The following is a 15,454-nucleotide window of genomic DNA, read 5'->3' as shown; positions in this document are numbered from 1 at the left end:
ATCATCGTACTGTCTTGAGCTGGAAAAGGATCCTTCAAAACAACAGGAGTTTGGGAACCTTTGACAATTTTCACAACCTCTGCACGATGAGGACAGTTTCTTGTAAAATGTTCATCGTCACAAATGAGACAAGGATAACGAGGTTTGTGCTTTTCATCATTGGATTCCAACTTTTCAGGTTTCTCCTTTGAACTTTTGTCCGTTTTATTCTTCTTCTTTCCTTTCTTCTTTCCACCGGATTTTGATTTGGCTGTAGATGACTCTACAACGTGAATATCGGCAGAAATCTCTGCAAAAGAATCTCCTATTGGGGAATCAAGCAAGGTTATGATAGGAGAAGCATTCTTGGAAGACTTCTTCTTACTTTTAGTGTTAACCGTGCCAATCATACCATCGACGGCATGAGATCCCAAAGGAGCTGCAGCGATTTGATTTTGCTTGGGAAGATCGGGGATTTTCTCGTGTAACGTACCTGACTGAGTATAGACTAAGTCAAGGTACTGTGCTTGAGCAATTACTTGCTCCTCAGTAACAACTTCAGCTTTAGCTACATCTTCAATGATCTTTGGCAACAAAGATTTTACAAACCACTCGAGCAAGATCTGATCCGGAATAAAAACCTTCACTAAACGCCGTCGACGTCTCCACTCATGAATATGATCTGAAATGTAAGTGGATGTCGATTGTTTTAACGAAGTTAACAATTCCGTGCCATTGTCATATCGGACTGGCAACTGAAAATGAGTTAAAAACGAGGTAGCTAACTGACTAAAATTATAAAAAGTGCCTCGTGGTAACTCAATGTACCACTTGGCCGCAAGACCAATTAGAGTGCGCTGGAAAAGTCTAAGACGGATTGAATCATCTGAAATGGAGTTAGACACACACCAGAGGTGGTAAGTCATCACATGGTTCAACGGGTCCTCTCCTGATTTACCTTCGAACTTAGGAATGTCACTAGGCAATTTATTCAGCATTGGCGGCCAAAACGGAAGATAATTAATGGGATCGTTCGTTAGGCGCGACAAATTAGGTAAGTCCAAAGTTGTGATAAACGGTAACTGACGATTAGGGTCCCTAAAACTTTGGGTCATGAGACCAGCCCGAGGAGGAGGATATCCAGGATAACTAGGAATAGGAATTGCATTTGGGATATTGTATCCTCCCGGAAAACTAGGATTAACCGGACCGTACTGGGGTTGTTGAGGTTGTTGATAAGTGTACCCAGGGTACGGTTGATACTGATAGACTGGCTGCTGCACAGCAGGACCGAATTGGTACTGTCCCTGGTACGATTGATAAGTAAATTGTGGTTGACTTGTGACAACCGTACTTGAACCAGGTTGTCCTACAGGCATCTGAACCGAAGTTTGAATCGTAGATCCAGACGGTGGTAAAGATGTCTGAGGAGTAGATACAGGAACAGTAGAAACTGGAGCTGTCGATACTCCAGAAGTAGGTGGGGTGGATTGAACAGATGTTGCGGCAGTTGTAGCAGTCGTTTGAGGCGGAGTACGAGGTGTACTAGGCCCAGACTGAGAAACTACCCAAGGTACAGAAGTTTGAATGTTAGACTGGACTGGTTGCTGGGGTGTACCAAAAACTAAGGGTTGTCCAGTTTGAGATGACAACTGTACATTTGGCTACAACACCTGTTGAGTTTGCGATGGATCCCATACTATATTCATTCCGGGGTACTGACCCATAACAGGTTGAGAATATTGAGGATCATAACTGGGTTGAGGGTAGGATTGATAATTGAAAGGTACATTTCCCGTTCCTTGAACATATGTTTGACCGGAGGGTGGTTGGAAACCTTGGTTCGAGTACTGACCTTGGGGTTGATACCCTTAAGGCACGTACTAATACTGGGGTTGACCTTGAGGTATAAATTGATACTGGGGTTGACCTTGGGGTACATATTGAGTCTGGGGTTGACCTTGAGGAACGTACTGTCCCGTAGGTATGTACTGTCCTTGAGGTTGCCCCCCAGACACAAATTGGGTACCTTGAGGTTGCCCCCCAGGCGATAATTGAGGCTGCCCCCCAGGCAGTAACTAGCCACCTTGAGGTTGAGGATTGGGAATAGAACCTGACATCATGAGAATGTCTTCTACGCTCAATGGCTTAGTACCATTGCTTCCAGTTAATAACCCTTGCTCAATGGGTTGAGGAGATGCTCCCGAAAATGTACCAGAAAGGGACTGATACCCAGAGGGAACAGAGGGACCGCCGTACAAAAAGGATTTAGGCGATTGAATAAACACGGACAACTGCCTTGACATATTTAATGGAGGATAATAACCTCTAGGTGTTGGGTGATAAGGAACGCGAGGTGGTGAAAATCTTAACCCTGGGTTTTCTAAAAAATTAGTCAAAGAAAGATACCAAGTACTGCTCTGAGGCGGACTGTAAAAAATTGATTCACGCTCCCTTAGTTCAATAACAGGTTGATTTTCAGGGATAGGGATGCCTACTTCTTCTTCCGGAGTAGCAAGTTCTTCAATAGCAATAAGTCCAGAAGGAAGATCTTGGGTGATTACTCTTTCTACCCTAGGTGAACCAGGACCACTAGAAACTGGAGAAGCAAACCCCGATGTCGGAGTAGCAGCAAATTCACTTTTAGGTTCAGATATTTTAGGTTCCTCACTTATATCACTAGTAGATGAAAAGCTACCAGTCACTTCGGAAACAGACACTGACTGTGGATTATAATCTGCCACTAACGCTTGAAAATCAGGATGTACTATCAAAGAAGATTCTCCTTCTTCAGGTGACCCAACTCTACTGTCTCTAGGAGTTACGAGGACTTTCAAGCCTTCAAGCTGGCTCGGTGAAAAATCAAGAGGTTGGCCCCAAAGTCTACGGGACTTCCTCGGTAATTCAGCCACGGTTAAAAACTTTTAACTACTTCACACGCAAACAAAGTAAAATCTCAATGAAAACCACCTAAAGCCTCTAAAGAACCAAACAATTTGAATCACATGCCTAAAGAATCTAGGAGATCAAACACACACAAACAGTAACTTTCTGTACTAAAAACACTAGTTGGTGATGAAATCCAACGTCGCAGAGTTCAATACAGAAATGGCAGTTGGAACAGTTACCCCGGCAACCTGCTTAATGAATAGACTGGCACAAGTTCCTCCACTTAACCATCTCGAGTGAAGAGAACCCCCTAGAAAATCCAAGTGAGTCTAGCCAACGTCCGCTCCAGGTACAGTGGGATCTTCCCACCACTGTCACCTCAGGAAGAATCCTAAAGAATATGGCCACTAAGGTTACCAACTGAAACAAATATACCTAGGGGAACAACACACGCAAGGGTAGAGTAGCAAGCTAAATCCCCTTGAAGGCTCCTTGACATAATCCAAGGTTTACCAACAAGTGACCCCAGGCTCCTCGACAATGGTTAATCCGAGGTTTACCGTTTTTAATACGTGAATATCTGGCGTCGTTCCCAATGAGGAAGGATTGATTCCCACACTGGTTTGTACATGATCTCGTGCTTCTCCTTTAAGAGGAGCTTTCCCAGAGCATAAATGCAACAATTGGATTTCTTCCCTACCACAAGATACAGCTACTTGTTTGTTTTTACGGTCTTGGAGAGTTAATTACTCTCCTACTCCAAGACACTAGCCTAAGCTAAGTTGGTGTATCAGAGCCCTAGAAATAAAAATGTTACTAGATGAATTTTACTTTAAGCATTTATTTTTATTGGTTTTTGTTTAAGTCAAAAGGTGTGGAGATGAAACTCGTGGTATGAAGACTCGACTCAAAATCACTAAAAATGCACCTAAGATGATTTAAACAATCTTTTTCTCTTCGATGAACTTCTAAACTAAGAAAGAGTTGGAGAATGCAAATACTTTGTAAACACAAATCCTTCTTAAGAAACAAATTAAAAGAAGAGTTTTTGTCCTTTCCAATGCACTCAAAACGAGACAACTAGTTATTTCACAAAAATTTCTCTTTTTCGTTTCAAAGCACTCAAACACTACGAAAACAAACTTTTTTCAAAAGAGATTTTTTATATTTTTTATAAAACACTCAAAACTATGGAAATGACTAACTTTGAGATCTATAAATTATAAAAACCTATTTGAAGTCGAAGCCTACAAGATGTCCTTTTTAAGGATGGTTTACTTAGCTAGATGTAAGCTAAGGACCAATTTATGCAGAATCACAAATCAGTCAAGAACAACCAATTTTGTTTTCTTTTTGAAAATGAAAATCCAAACTTTAAACACAAGCTTTTCGAAGTTTTGTAAAGAGAAAACTCAAAGCGGATTCCTCAACAAGGGGAGATTTCATAAATGGTCAGACTCATAAGAAGGCTGGTAGACACTAAGGTGATCTGAAGTCCCTACAGCTTCTAAGCTCAGAGCCACTACACAACCAAAATGAAAAACAAGCCCAACAAGCAAAACTCCTAGGAATTTCACCTAAAACCCTAACACTAATGAAATCAACCTAAGGAAAGCTTCTGACAAGTTATATGCAGGTCTGGGCAGTGGATAACAATTTCTAAACAAAAACTAAGCTGACTAACAGAGGAAATCTTAGGTTTTTCAAAATTTTGATAGGGTCCACAGGCCCACAGTTAACACAGGTGCGGTCCCGCTCTGTGCTAAAAGAAAAGGTGCAGATAGGTACGCATTGTGTCAAAAGGCTAGGGTGTGGTCCTCTCCCAAAGCTATGAAAAACAAAAAATAACCCTGGATCTACAAACTCTACCCAATTTTACACACAACAAGCCAAAAACAGAAACAAAAACACAGTTTCTCAGGTCAAAGTAAAAACAAGGAAAACAATCAATTCCCCAGTGGAGTCGCCATTTTGTCACACGGAATAAGTCGATCTTGCGAACAAGATAGACCTTCCTAGAATCTAAAGAAGACCTAATGACAAGCAAACCAACCAGACACTATCTTTCTCTAAATATGCTTTTATAAACAAAGGCAAAAAAGTGTTTTTAGGGCCTACCTTACGTCCAACGCAAGTTTGTGGATGCCCTAGCTCCTTCGATCCAAATGAGCTCCTTTGTCGCGAATCTGCAAGCACAAACAAGGCAAACAAATTAAATAGCACCTGAAAAGCCAATATCATAAAACATATTTAACATGAAAGTCAAGGAGTTCATGAAACAAATAACATGAGATACTTGTTGAGAAAAATGAGTTTGATTGTATTAATTCAAAAGAAGAAGAACTTTACAACCTGTGCCTTGACGCTGTACAAGCTCCTCCCAGGGTCCAGCAAGAAGTCTCCTCTACTTTGACAAGTTTCACTCTCTTCCCAATGAAGCCAAAAAGGTATGTGATCTCTCCTCTTAAGCTCAACTAGGAAGTATTAATTTCACCAGCATTTACCCTCAAAAATGTTCAGCTTCTAACCTCCCCAGCAACCAGCCCAATGCCTGAATTTATAGTGCAATGGAGGGAGGTTACTAGGTCCTCCTTCAAAGGGATAAAGTCCTCCTTCAAAGGGATAGCTCCTCTCATCAAGGGATTAGCTCCTTCTCTTTTGGGATACATGAACCACCTAAGAGTGGCAAATCCACATCAAAATTCCTTCTAGAATCATCTAGAATTAACCCAAAGTGAGTTTTTTAGAATAAAACTTACGCCTTTTGACTTTCACAGGGGTCCGCACCCACACCTTTAGGGACAGAGCGGGTAGGTCCACAGTTTTTGTAAACAAAAGGTGTGGGACCACAGGTAACAATGAGAGAAAGTGCGGAACCAGAGTTTCATTAATTTTCAATGTCTTTCTCCCATTTTCAAAGCTTGATTTGAAGAGCTGAGGTCTGAGACTTGCTTAGGAGGACAGTACAAGTGATGATAGACCCATACTGACTGCAAATAATCATGGTGATGATATTTTTGTGTAACAGTGCTAACGTTTACATGCATGTGACAAAGGATGCCAGGAAGAAGTTGGAGCCGACCACAGAGGTTGGGATATTTGTGGGGTACAATGATACGCCCCACAACTATCGTGTGTATTTGCGAGACAGTGGTAAGACTGTTGTGCGACAGTATATAAAATTTCAGGAGGAGAAAGCCATGAAGTGTTCGCTTGAGAGGGAGCCACACTTGCATGAAGATGAGGAGCTATTAGTTCTTAAAGATGAGCTTCAGGACGTAGATCAGCCACAGGACAAGGTTCATGGAGTGGAAGAGACCACTCATGCAGCGCCAACCATCAAAGGGCGAAAGCACTTGACAGAAGCTGAGCGACTGGCTCAAGATGCAGAGAAAGTTGTAGGACCACCTACAGCCCAATGCAGGCAGAGACAGTCACATGATCGATACACTGGATACATGGATCTTATGAGCAAATTTGTTGTGACTAAGCCATCCTCTTTCGAGGAAGTTGTGGAGGATCCCGCATGGGTAGATGCCATGGTGGAAGAGTATGATCCGATTTTCAGAAATAGTGAATGGGAGATTGTTCCTAGATCGGAAGGGAAATTAGTGGTGGGTTCGAGATGGATCTACAAAGTTAAGCAGGCAGCTGACAGGAGTGTGGAGAATTACAAGGCAAGATTTGTTGCCCGAGGCTTTTCACAGATATAGGGGATCGATTATGAGGAGATCTTTGCACCTGTCACAAGGTATTCTTCCATACGGACGATTCTTGCTCTCTTAGCGCAGATGGGGTGGCACATTCATCAGATGGATGAGAAGACTGCATTCCTCAATGGAGTCATTGAGGAGGAGGTGTACATTGAGTAGCCCGAAGGTTTTAAGATCTTCAGCAGCGAGTCACATGTGTGCAGGCTCAAGAGAGCGTTGTATGGGTTGAAACAAGCACCACGTGCTTGATACACACGGATAGACAACTATTTCACCAGACTTGGATTCTCCAAGAGTGAGGTGGATCCTAACCTATACCAGATTGTGGTGGAGGGTAAGTTGCTTATCATTGTACTTTATGTAGATGATTTGATTCTAACAGGTGATGAGCTGTTGATACTTTCATGCAAGGATGATCTTGCTAAGGAGTTTGAAATGAAGGACTTGGGCCTCCTTCATTATTTCCTGGGATTGGAAATTTGGCAGTGCAGTGATGGACTATTTGTTTCTCAGGGTAAGTATGCTCGGGAGATACTGGAGAAGTTCAACATGCATGGCTGCAAGCCTGTTGATACTCCTCTTCCTAGAGATTGGAGGAAGGAGGATGCCACTTCGGCAGAAGAAGTGGATGCCACTGTTTATCGACAGTTGGTGGGGTCACTTATGTATCTGGTCAATACACGACCCGATATATGTTATGCTGTTAACCAACTTTCACAAGCTATGGTTAAGCCTACCAAGCTCTTCTGGAAGGTAGGGAAGCATGTATTCGTTATTTGAGAGGCACATCAGGATATGGTTTTTGGTACAGACAGGAGGATGTAGATTGGGCAAGGAGCTCAACGGACAACATCAGGTACCATCATATCAGAGATTGTGTGCAACGGAGAATCATGTTACTTTCATACATTCCAACGGAGGATCAGGATGCTGATATCTTGACGAAGGCGCTCACCAGGAGCAAATTCGAATACCATCGAGGCAGGATAGGGGTTTCCGATAATCCATATCTTGTTGAGAGGGAGTGTTGAGAATGCAACAAGATGATGGAGCTTAGTGGAAAGGAGTCACCTTCACTAAGTGGGCCCGCAGGCAAATTATGGCGCAAAGTCTATTTTTAGACTATGTCTATTTTTAGACATATGGATCATGGTCTATGAGTTGCAGGATGTTGTTTATGGATGATTGGTCATGTTGGGAAAAATAGATGGACTTCTATTTCTCGTTCACAACGGAGTGATCAAAGTCTATTTTTAGACTACCAGGCTAAAAATAGCAAAGTCAAATATTATTGTCTCATAATAATATTTAGACTATAAACATTATCTTATCCTCTTGGAGCACCTCAGTTTGAGCTACAGATGTGGCAAATGTAGCTGTCAGAAGAAAATATGTTTTCTTATGAGTCAGTTGAGCTATTGCATGCAGGACATCAGTTAGAACTCATGCATGTGAGTTCTGTGGAGTTGGATGAGGAGTTGATGGAGTTGTGTTCAGTTTGACTTTGTTAAACTAGTTGTAATTAGTCTAACTGCAAATAGACTAGTGATGAGTGATGTGAATTCACTGATTAAATTAATTCACTAATTATTAACTCATAATGCAACTAAAGAATACATCAGTTAACTAAGTGCATGTACAGTTCAGTGGTGACAGGTGTTAGAGGTTGAGATTGCTATCAGTTGTGACTATAGTTGTGCATGAGATCTTACACAAGCAATGTATTGAGTATGCCCATGATAATTGCCCAGTATGTGCCCAGTAGAATAGCCTGTGCTCACGTGATTTCTAGTGTGAGTGATTCTCAGCAGGTATTGTGTAGTAGAGGCAGGAAAAGCAGCGGAGGAGATTTGAACCTGTGACTTGTTCGGATCTGAGCTAGTTTTGTGTGTAACAGGTGGAGATAGTGCTGGATACTTGTGAGGAGTATTGTACTATGTAATGTTACATGTTATCAATCATTAATATATAGATAGTGTGGGGTTTTCAACTGTAAGCTTTCCCCGGGATACATACTATGTTAATGTGTGCATGTGATTGATGTTTCATTGTTTTTGATGCTACTAAATTGATGATCAACATAGAGGAGCTTATGTATTATGCATGTATTTTGCAATAGTGCATGATTAGGATAATCTCTATTGAATATGTGTTTATTATTCAAAATTTCTACAAGTTATGCCCTTTGGACTTAAGAATGCCCCTGGAATATTTTCTAGGGTGGTAGTCGCAACCTTCAAAGAATTTATTCATACGTTTTTGGAGGTTTACCTTGATCGTTGGAGAGTGTTTGGGTTAGTAAAGAAGCATGTTTCCAGTCTTTTCCTCATGCCTGATACTTGTCAAAAGTATCAGATATCCCTTAATTTGAAGAAGTGCACATTCTGCGTATCATATGGGATACTCTTGGGTCATTTTGTCTGTAAGTAGGGGTTGATGGTAGACCCTACCAAAATTGCAGTAGTTATCAATTTGGAACCTCCAAGGAATGAGAAAATAGTTGTGTGTGACATTGGGCCATATAGGATATTATAGGAAGTTCATCAAAGCATATTCCATATCACTGTGCCCATGGAGAGATTATTGAAGAAGGATGTGACGTTTTGTTGGGATGATTATTTCCATAAGAGTTTGGACATATTAAAGGAAAAAATGGTCACAATGCCTATTCTAGTGTTCCCCGACTGGAAGAAGGAATTCCATGTACATGTAGATGCATCTTGCATGGCATTAGGAGCTGTGCTAACCCAACCAGGCATAGGTAATATTGACCATCCGATAGTGTTTGCAAACAGGAAGTTATCTAAGGTAGAAAATAATTATTCAACCACAGAGCATGAAGGATTGGCGATGGTTTATGCACTCCAAAAGTTCAGGCATTATTTGTTGGGTACAAACTTCAAAATGTACACAAACCATTCCACTTTGAAGTACTTGGCCAACAAGCCTATGTTCAGGGGGGGGGCATATTTGTAGATGGTTGTTGCTCTTTCAAGAATATGATTTTGAGGTAGTTATGAAGCCAAGGCTACTAAATGTTGGACCAGATCACTTCTCACGAATTGAGAATGGTGATGAGCCTACAAATATAGATGAAGTATTGTTTGATGTGTAGCTCTTTGTTGTGCATATCGGAGATGAACACTTTGTAGACATAATCTAGTTCTTGTCTATGGGTACAACTCCTCAAGGGTATACAACGTAGTAGAAGAAAGAGTTGGTGGTCGGGACTACATATTTTTCTGTCATTGCAGGGCACTTATATAAAATTGGATCAGATGAAGTACTGTGTAGGTATGTCCTAGATTATGAATGACAAAGTATCCACGTAGAAGCACATGGAGGAGTTGCTGAAGGACATTATATAGGAAAAGAAAATTCACAGAAGATCATATGAGTTAGGCTATATTGGTGGCTAACTATGCATAAGGATTCCAAGGATTATTGCAGGGCACGCGATGTCTGTCAGAGAATGGGGAGGCTATTGCGATGGGATGAATTGCCTCTGAACCCGCAAGTGCCATTATATGCCTTTGATAAGTTGGTAATTAACTTCATCGTACCAATTCACCCACTAGGAAAGAAGACAGGAGCAAGATACATCTTTACAATGACCGAATACTTGACCAGGTGGGCTGAAGGCACAACCCATGAAGGATTGTTGTGTGACTACAACTGTGAAGTTCATTTTTGAATGCATTATGTCTCAGTTTGGATACTCTAAAATTTTGATGAGTGATAGGGGTTCACACTTCTTGAACGAAACAATTACTGCCTTGCTTGAAGAGTTTTAGATGTATCATAAAAAAATTACGTCGTATCATCCTCAAGTGAATAGAATAGTGGAAGCCTTTAATAAAATCCTGGAGAATTCTTTAATGAAGATTTGTAATGTAAATTAGAATGATTGGAATGTGTGCATACCAGTTTTTCTATGGGTGTATAGAATTACATGTAAAATTTTGTCTGGACAGACACCATTTACACTAGTTTATGGACAAGAAGTCGTGATGCCAATGGAGTACATCGTGCCAAGTTTGAGGATTGTTGCAATCACAGAGATGGCTGATCGAGATTCCATGGAAGAACTCCTCACGCAGATAGTTGGTTAGAAGAAGATCGCTTCTTGTCTGGTTTTAATCAGCAGGGGCAGAAGGCTCACGAAAAGGCGTGGCATGATCGCCACATTAAACAAGGCACCTTTAAAAGTGGATATTTAGTTTGTTGTATGACAGTAAGTTCAATAAGTTTCCAGGAAAGTTATAGATGCATTGGCTACGGCCATATATCATCAAGGAGATTACAGATCGAGGTGCAGTTAAACTCTCAAAGCTGAATGGGGAAATGTTTCCAGGAAAGGTCAATGGGAGCTGATTAAAGTTGTATAGGGGTGATCCCACCCCTGCGCAATGAATATATGAATGCAGGACAATCTTAGTACTCCAGGAAGTTGCAAGGAAGTGCGGGACTATAAACTACACTGCTAGGAGGATAGTTTTGTGAAGTGAATGGGTTGCACGACAAATCGAGGGAAGGCAAAGAATAGAGCTGCGACAAAGGAGCTGCACTAGAATGGTGGGTCCCAAACAACCTGGTCAAAAAGTGACCGTTGGAAGCATTGTAGATAATCGGATGGCGATGTTTCCGTTAAAGGGAGCCGGGGGGGGAGAATTTAAGAAGAATATCTTTGGAAATCTGCCACCAAAAGTGCATTATTGATAGGGATCTAGAGGGAATGGATGGATTTTAATTCAAATTGGGCTATAAATACAACATCCCACTCCACATTTGAAATATTTTCTTCTTGGGAAATTTCCTTGAGATTTTGTGCTTTAGTTTGCGCCAAGATAATTGTTGCATGTCTAGAGGGGATTGGAAAGAACTTCAAGAGAAGTTTTCACAACAAGGATTTGGGAATTTACCTAAGTGGGAATGAAAAATATTCTTAGAGAGAATGACTATAACCTGACCCGATCCAACCCAACCTATGCCTACCACATCGCCTAGGTCGCTGAGGCCTAAACCATCTACCTCCATGGTAGGAGAAAAGAAGCAAAAGAAACCCGAGCAAGCATCAGTGTGGAAATCGCTGTGCAAAAGTGAGATAGAGGTCAGAAAGAAGTATAATATGGATAGAACCAAGCAACAAACATAATCCTTGGACTTATATGAGGAAGAGCTAACTACGGGGATTGAAGAGATTGATGTAGATGAAGCTGTGTCGATTACTCGGCTCTCGCCTTATATCCCACATAGGAATTCCACAACCAAGGTTACTAAAGACTCAAATTTGGTGAAATTCCAAGTCTCATGCCATTGTTTCCATAGAATGTACTTTTTGAGGGAAATCTGTTGGCCTGAATACCGTTTTTGAAAATGGATGACTGGGACCTCGGTGATCATGCGAAGTTCCCATAGTTGGAATCGAGAAAATACATGAAGAAAGTATGCTATGAGGAGTTAGATGTTACATGGCTTGAGCCAATGAAGTGGGCAACCAAATTTGAGTGTGTGGGGCTGCTCAACATGTTATGGGTGCCACATTTTAGCCGCAACACCATTAACACTATTTGTGTGCATCAATTATTGATGCTAGTTAAGGATGGGTGCCTTTGGTTGGGAGGGACCATTCCAATAACTAATATGCTGATTCACTGGATAACATTGTTGTCATATCAAGGAGTAGACCCTATGGATGCTTTCATAGGGAAATCATAGGAGAAGAGGTTGGCAGACCAGATGAAGAGCGACTTTGGGTTGGTGAAGAAGTTGTGTGACTATGCAATTAGCTCCATATTAGATGGCACAGTGCAGTTTGCTACACAAATATTGGCTAGGAAGATCATGAGGAAGTGTCGCATTGATGAAGTGTTGGCACCAATAGTATATCTAGCTACGTAGTGCGTCAAGGTAGTCCAATATAATTGGGCTAATTATTTATGTGATTATTTTTTGGAAGATTATCGCAAAGCCCAAGAAGACGACAAGGCATTCCACTATGCGTGGATGCTTTTGTTGATTGCGTTAGTGGCATGGAGGATGCTTGAGGAGAGCCTGTTCCCACATCATGATCTAGACCTATGCGAGGCCGTGAAATTTGCCTCACTATGAGAAACGAAGGACCCTAAGCGCGTCATGGAGGCAAGGATATTTTGGGTCCTGTTCAAATTTTAGTTAAGGATGGTGATTAACCAACGACCACGATTATCACCAAGATTGCATGCATAATATGCTAACATTGCTGATTTGAAGCTAGATTTTTATAATCTGTCTATCCGCGTGAAGAAAGATGCCACAGGCACATGGCATAAGTTACTATACTTATTTTCCGAAGATGACATTATGGGGGTCGTCAGTAAATGGCCAAGCAACTGGCTCACCCCATCTGACGCATGTGCAGGAACTAGTAAGGCTTCCGAAGGCAGAGTTATGAAATCAACAAAGACAAATAAGAAGATAGAAGCATAGAAGGCTTCTGCGAAACAAAAAGCTATGGTGAAAGGAAAGGCCGCGTAGTAGAAAAAGGCTTCCACAAAGGAGAGAGAAGCACCAAAAGGAAAGGCCTCTATCAAAGAGAGAAAAATTACAAAGGAGAAAGTTGTCACTACGTTGCAGGCCACTATTGACCTCGATGAATTTGAAATGGATCACACCAATATAGAGGTAGAGACAGAGGGTGAAGTAGAAGGGGGTGTAGACTTGGATTCCCCCTTTATTGTCAGAAAGAGGTAGAAGTAGAGTTCCACAGGACCATGAAAGAAGTAGAAGTCTAACAAGTCTATGAGCGTGACAACATTGGTCCTCACATATGGGGATGTGGACAAGATCAGTAATGTGGTTCACACCGAAACAAATACTATTTGGAACCAAATTGAGGACCAGTACCATCAGACTCTCAACAAGGTGCAACAAGGCCTGAGGGAATTGTAGGTCCAAACAGGGTTATTGTTACACAGCATTTAGTCACTGTCCCTGTACTCCCCATCTACGATCTTGGAGGACCTCTATAGTGTACCCGACATGCTCCCCTATCTGAAGAAACTCCCATTGTGTCCCTCTTCATGAGCATAACAATTCCCTTTTGCATCATTTCCCAAAAATCTTCAGTTTATCCTAGTTTACAAGACCGACGCTAATGACCCATGTCCTCCTCACGTTGATATGCAGGGATTACAACTGTCCCTTGTGCCGATCAGATCAACTGAGCCCTTTCTCAGTCATGCTGATCCTCTTTTGGAAAGTTTTTTAAATATGGATTACAAGCTTCCCGCTCTAGAAGCTTTGTAATGGAAGTCTTGTAAATGGTTAGGCGAATGGAGTTGAGGAGGTCAGTTTGGGATCCTTTCCCCTATTAGGATGGAACTTACCCAAGAGATAAGGCCTTCTCCCATGAGAAGAGGAACCATCTCCCCTCCATCCAAGCTATATAAACTTCTCTTCTTCCCAAGCACAAGCTAGATTTTAGTCCTAATTAAGTTTTGGCTGAAGTTTTGATCTTGGAGTAATCAACAAGTTACCCATAGTTTGTAGCTTTCTAGTTTGTCTTTAAGGGATAATTGTGAGTTTGGTTTAGTGTGAAGACTAAAGGGAAGAGCCTTGAGACTACCATTGTTGAGGCTATCCATGAGACTAGCAGAAGTGTGTGGAAACCCATATATGTCGGAGGAGAAGAGCAACGTCAAGACATCGGTTGTAATCTCTTCTTGAACTAATATAGATGAAACTATTGACTGATTTCCTACATGAAATTTCATCTTACATATTTATGGCTTAATGTTTCTTGACTTATTAAGTAGGATGAATACAATTTGTATGTTATCACATTTGTTGTTTGCTATTGTTTACTTGTTTCAAGTGTTTGAAGGAAGGAAATGAAATATAGCTGGAGTAAAGAAGTAAGATCGTCACCAAGCATAATAGCATACTAAGAGTTAGGCCCTCTTATTTGATTCTAGCTTAAGGAGATATTCCATCTATTGTTTGTTTGTGGCTAGACCCGCTCTCTCGGGCTAGAGGAATTGTTTGTGTTCGCACTTAAAATTTACCTACACCACAAATTGGTGACTCTGCTAGGGAACCAATCCTTCTATTTGATTGTTTGTAAATTTATGGTTTTGTGTGAACTTTTCTAGTATCACCATTTCCCTTTAGTCCTATCTGCTTTTCCTGGTTTATTGCTCCGGGTCTAAAATTTACAGTAGAAAGTCTGGTCTCAGCCTTAGCTTTTTTTTTTGTTTTCCTTGCATCCTCAGTTAGTGCAGTTATTTTCTTCACAGTCGTGCCGATCAACGCGAATTGCTAAAAAATAGTCACGCTGACCCCCTTCTGGTGCTTATTGTCAGTTAGGCATTCATGTCGATGCCTATAGGTAAAGATTAGGGTTTACCCTAGATCTCAACTAGTGTGTCTTGCTCTCTTGATTTATGCCTCTAAGCTTGTTTAGACTGTGTTCTCCCTGACTGGAAATCTTCTTTTGGTTTGGTTTATGTGCTTGTTGATTTGCCTTCTTTTTACTTGATTTCTTGGGTCCTTGGATGGTTTGTGGCCCTAGGGCATATAGGTTGTCATCCATTCAGCTGATTATGAACTCAGTGAGTCAAGTGGTTGGTGAATTTACTCGCATTTGATTTGTAGTCCTCTTGTTGCTCTAATCTCCATCACACAAGTTTGAAAGGTTTCGTTTGCTTAAGCGGCTCTTTTCCATCATAGATCACATTGCTTGTTTTGTTTTTGATAGAGTCATTGTGTCATTGGTTTAGAAGAAAATCTCTTTTGTGTCTTTTCATTTTCTTGAGGATTGATTGTCTCGAAAACATTTTCATTGAAGTGTTTTATGAAAGATTCATTTTGTTATTTCATGAAAAGTACATAAT

Source organism: Pinus tabuliformis, chromosome X, assembly GCF_031772625.1.
Source record: "Pinus tabuliformis cultivar Carrire ecotype Pingquan chromosome X, CPIR1, whole genome shotgun sequence".
Classification (NCBI taxonomy): domain Eukaryota; kingdom Viridiplantae; phylum Streptophyta; class Pinopsida; order Pinales; family Pinaceae; genus Pinus; species Pinus tabuliformis.
This window is presented reverse-complemented; position numbering follows the sequence as displayed.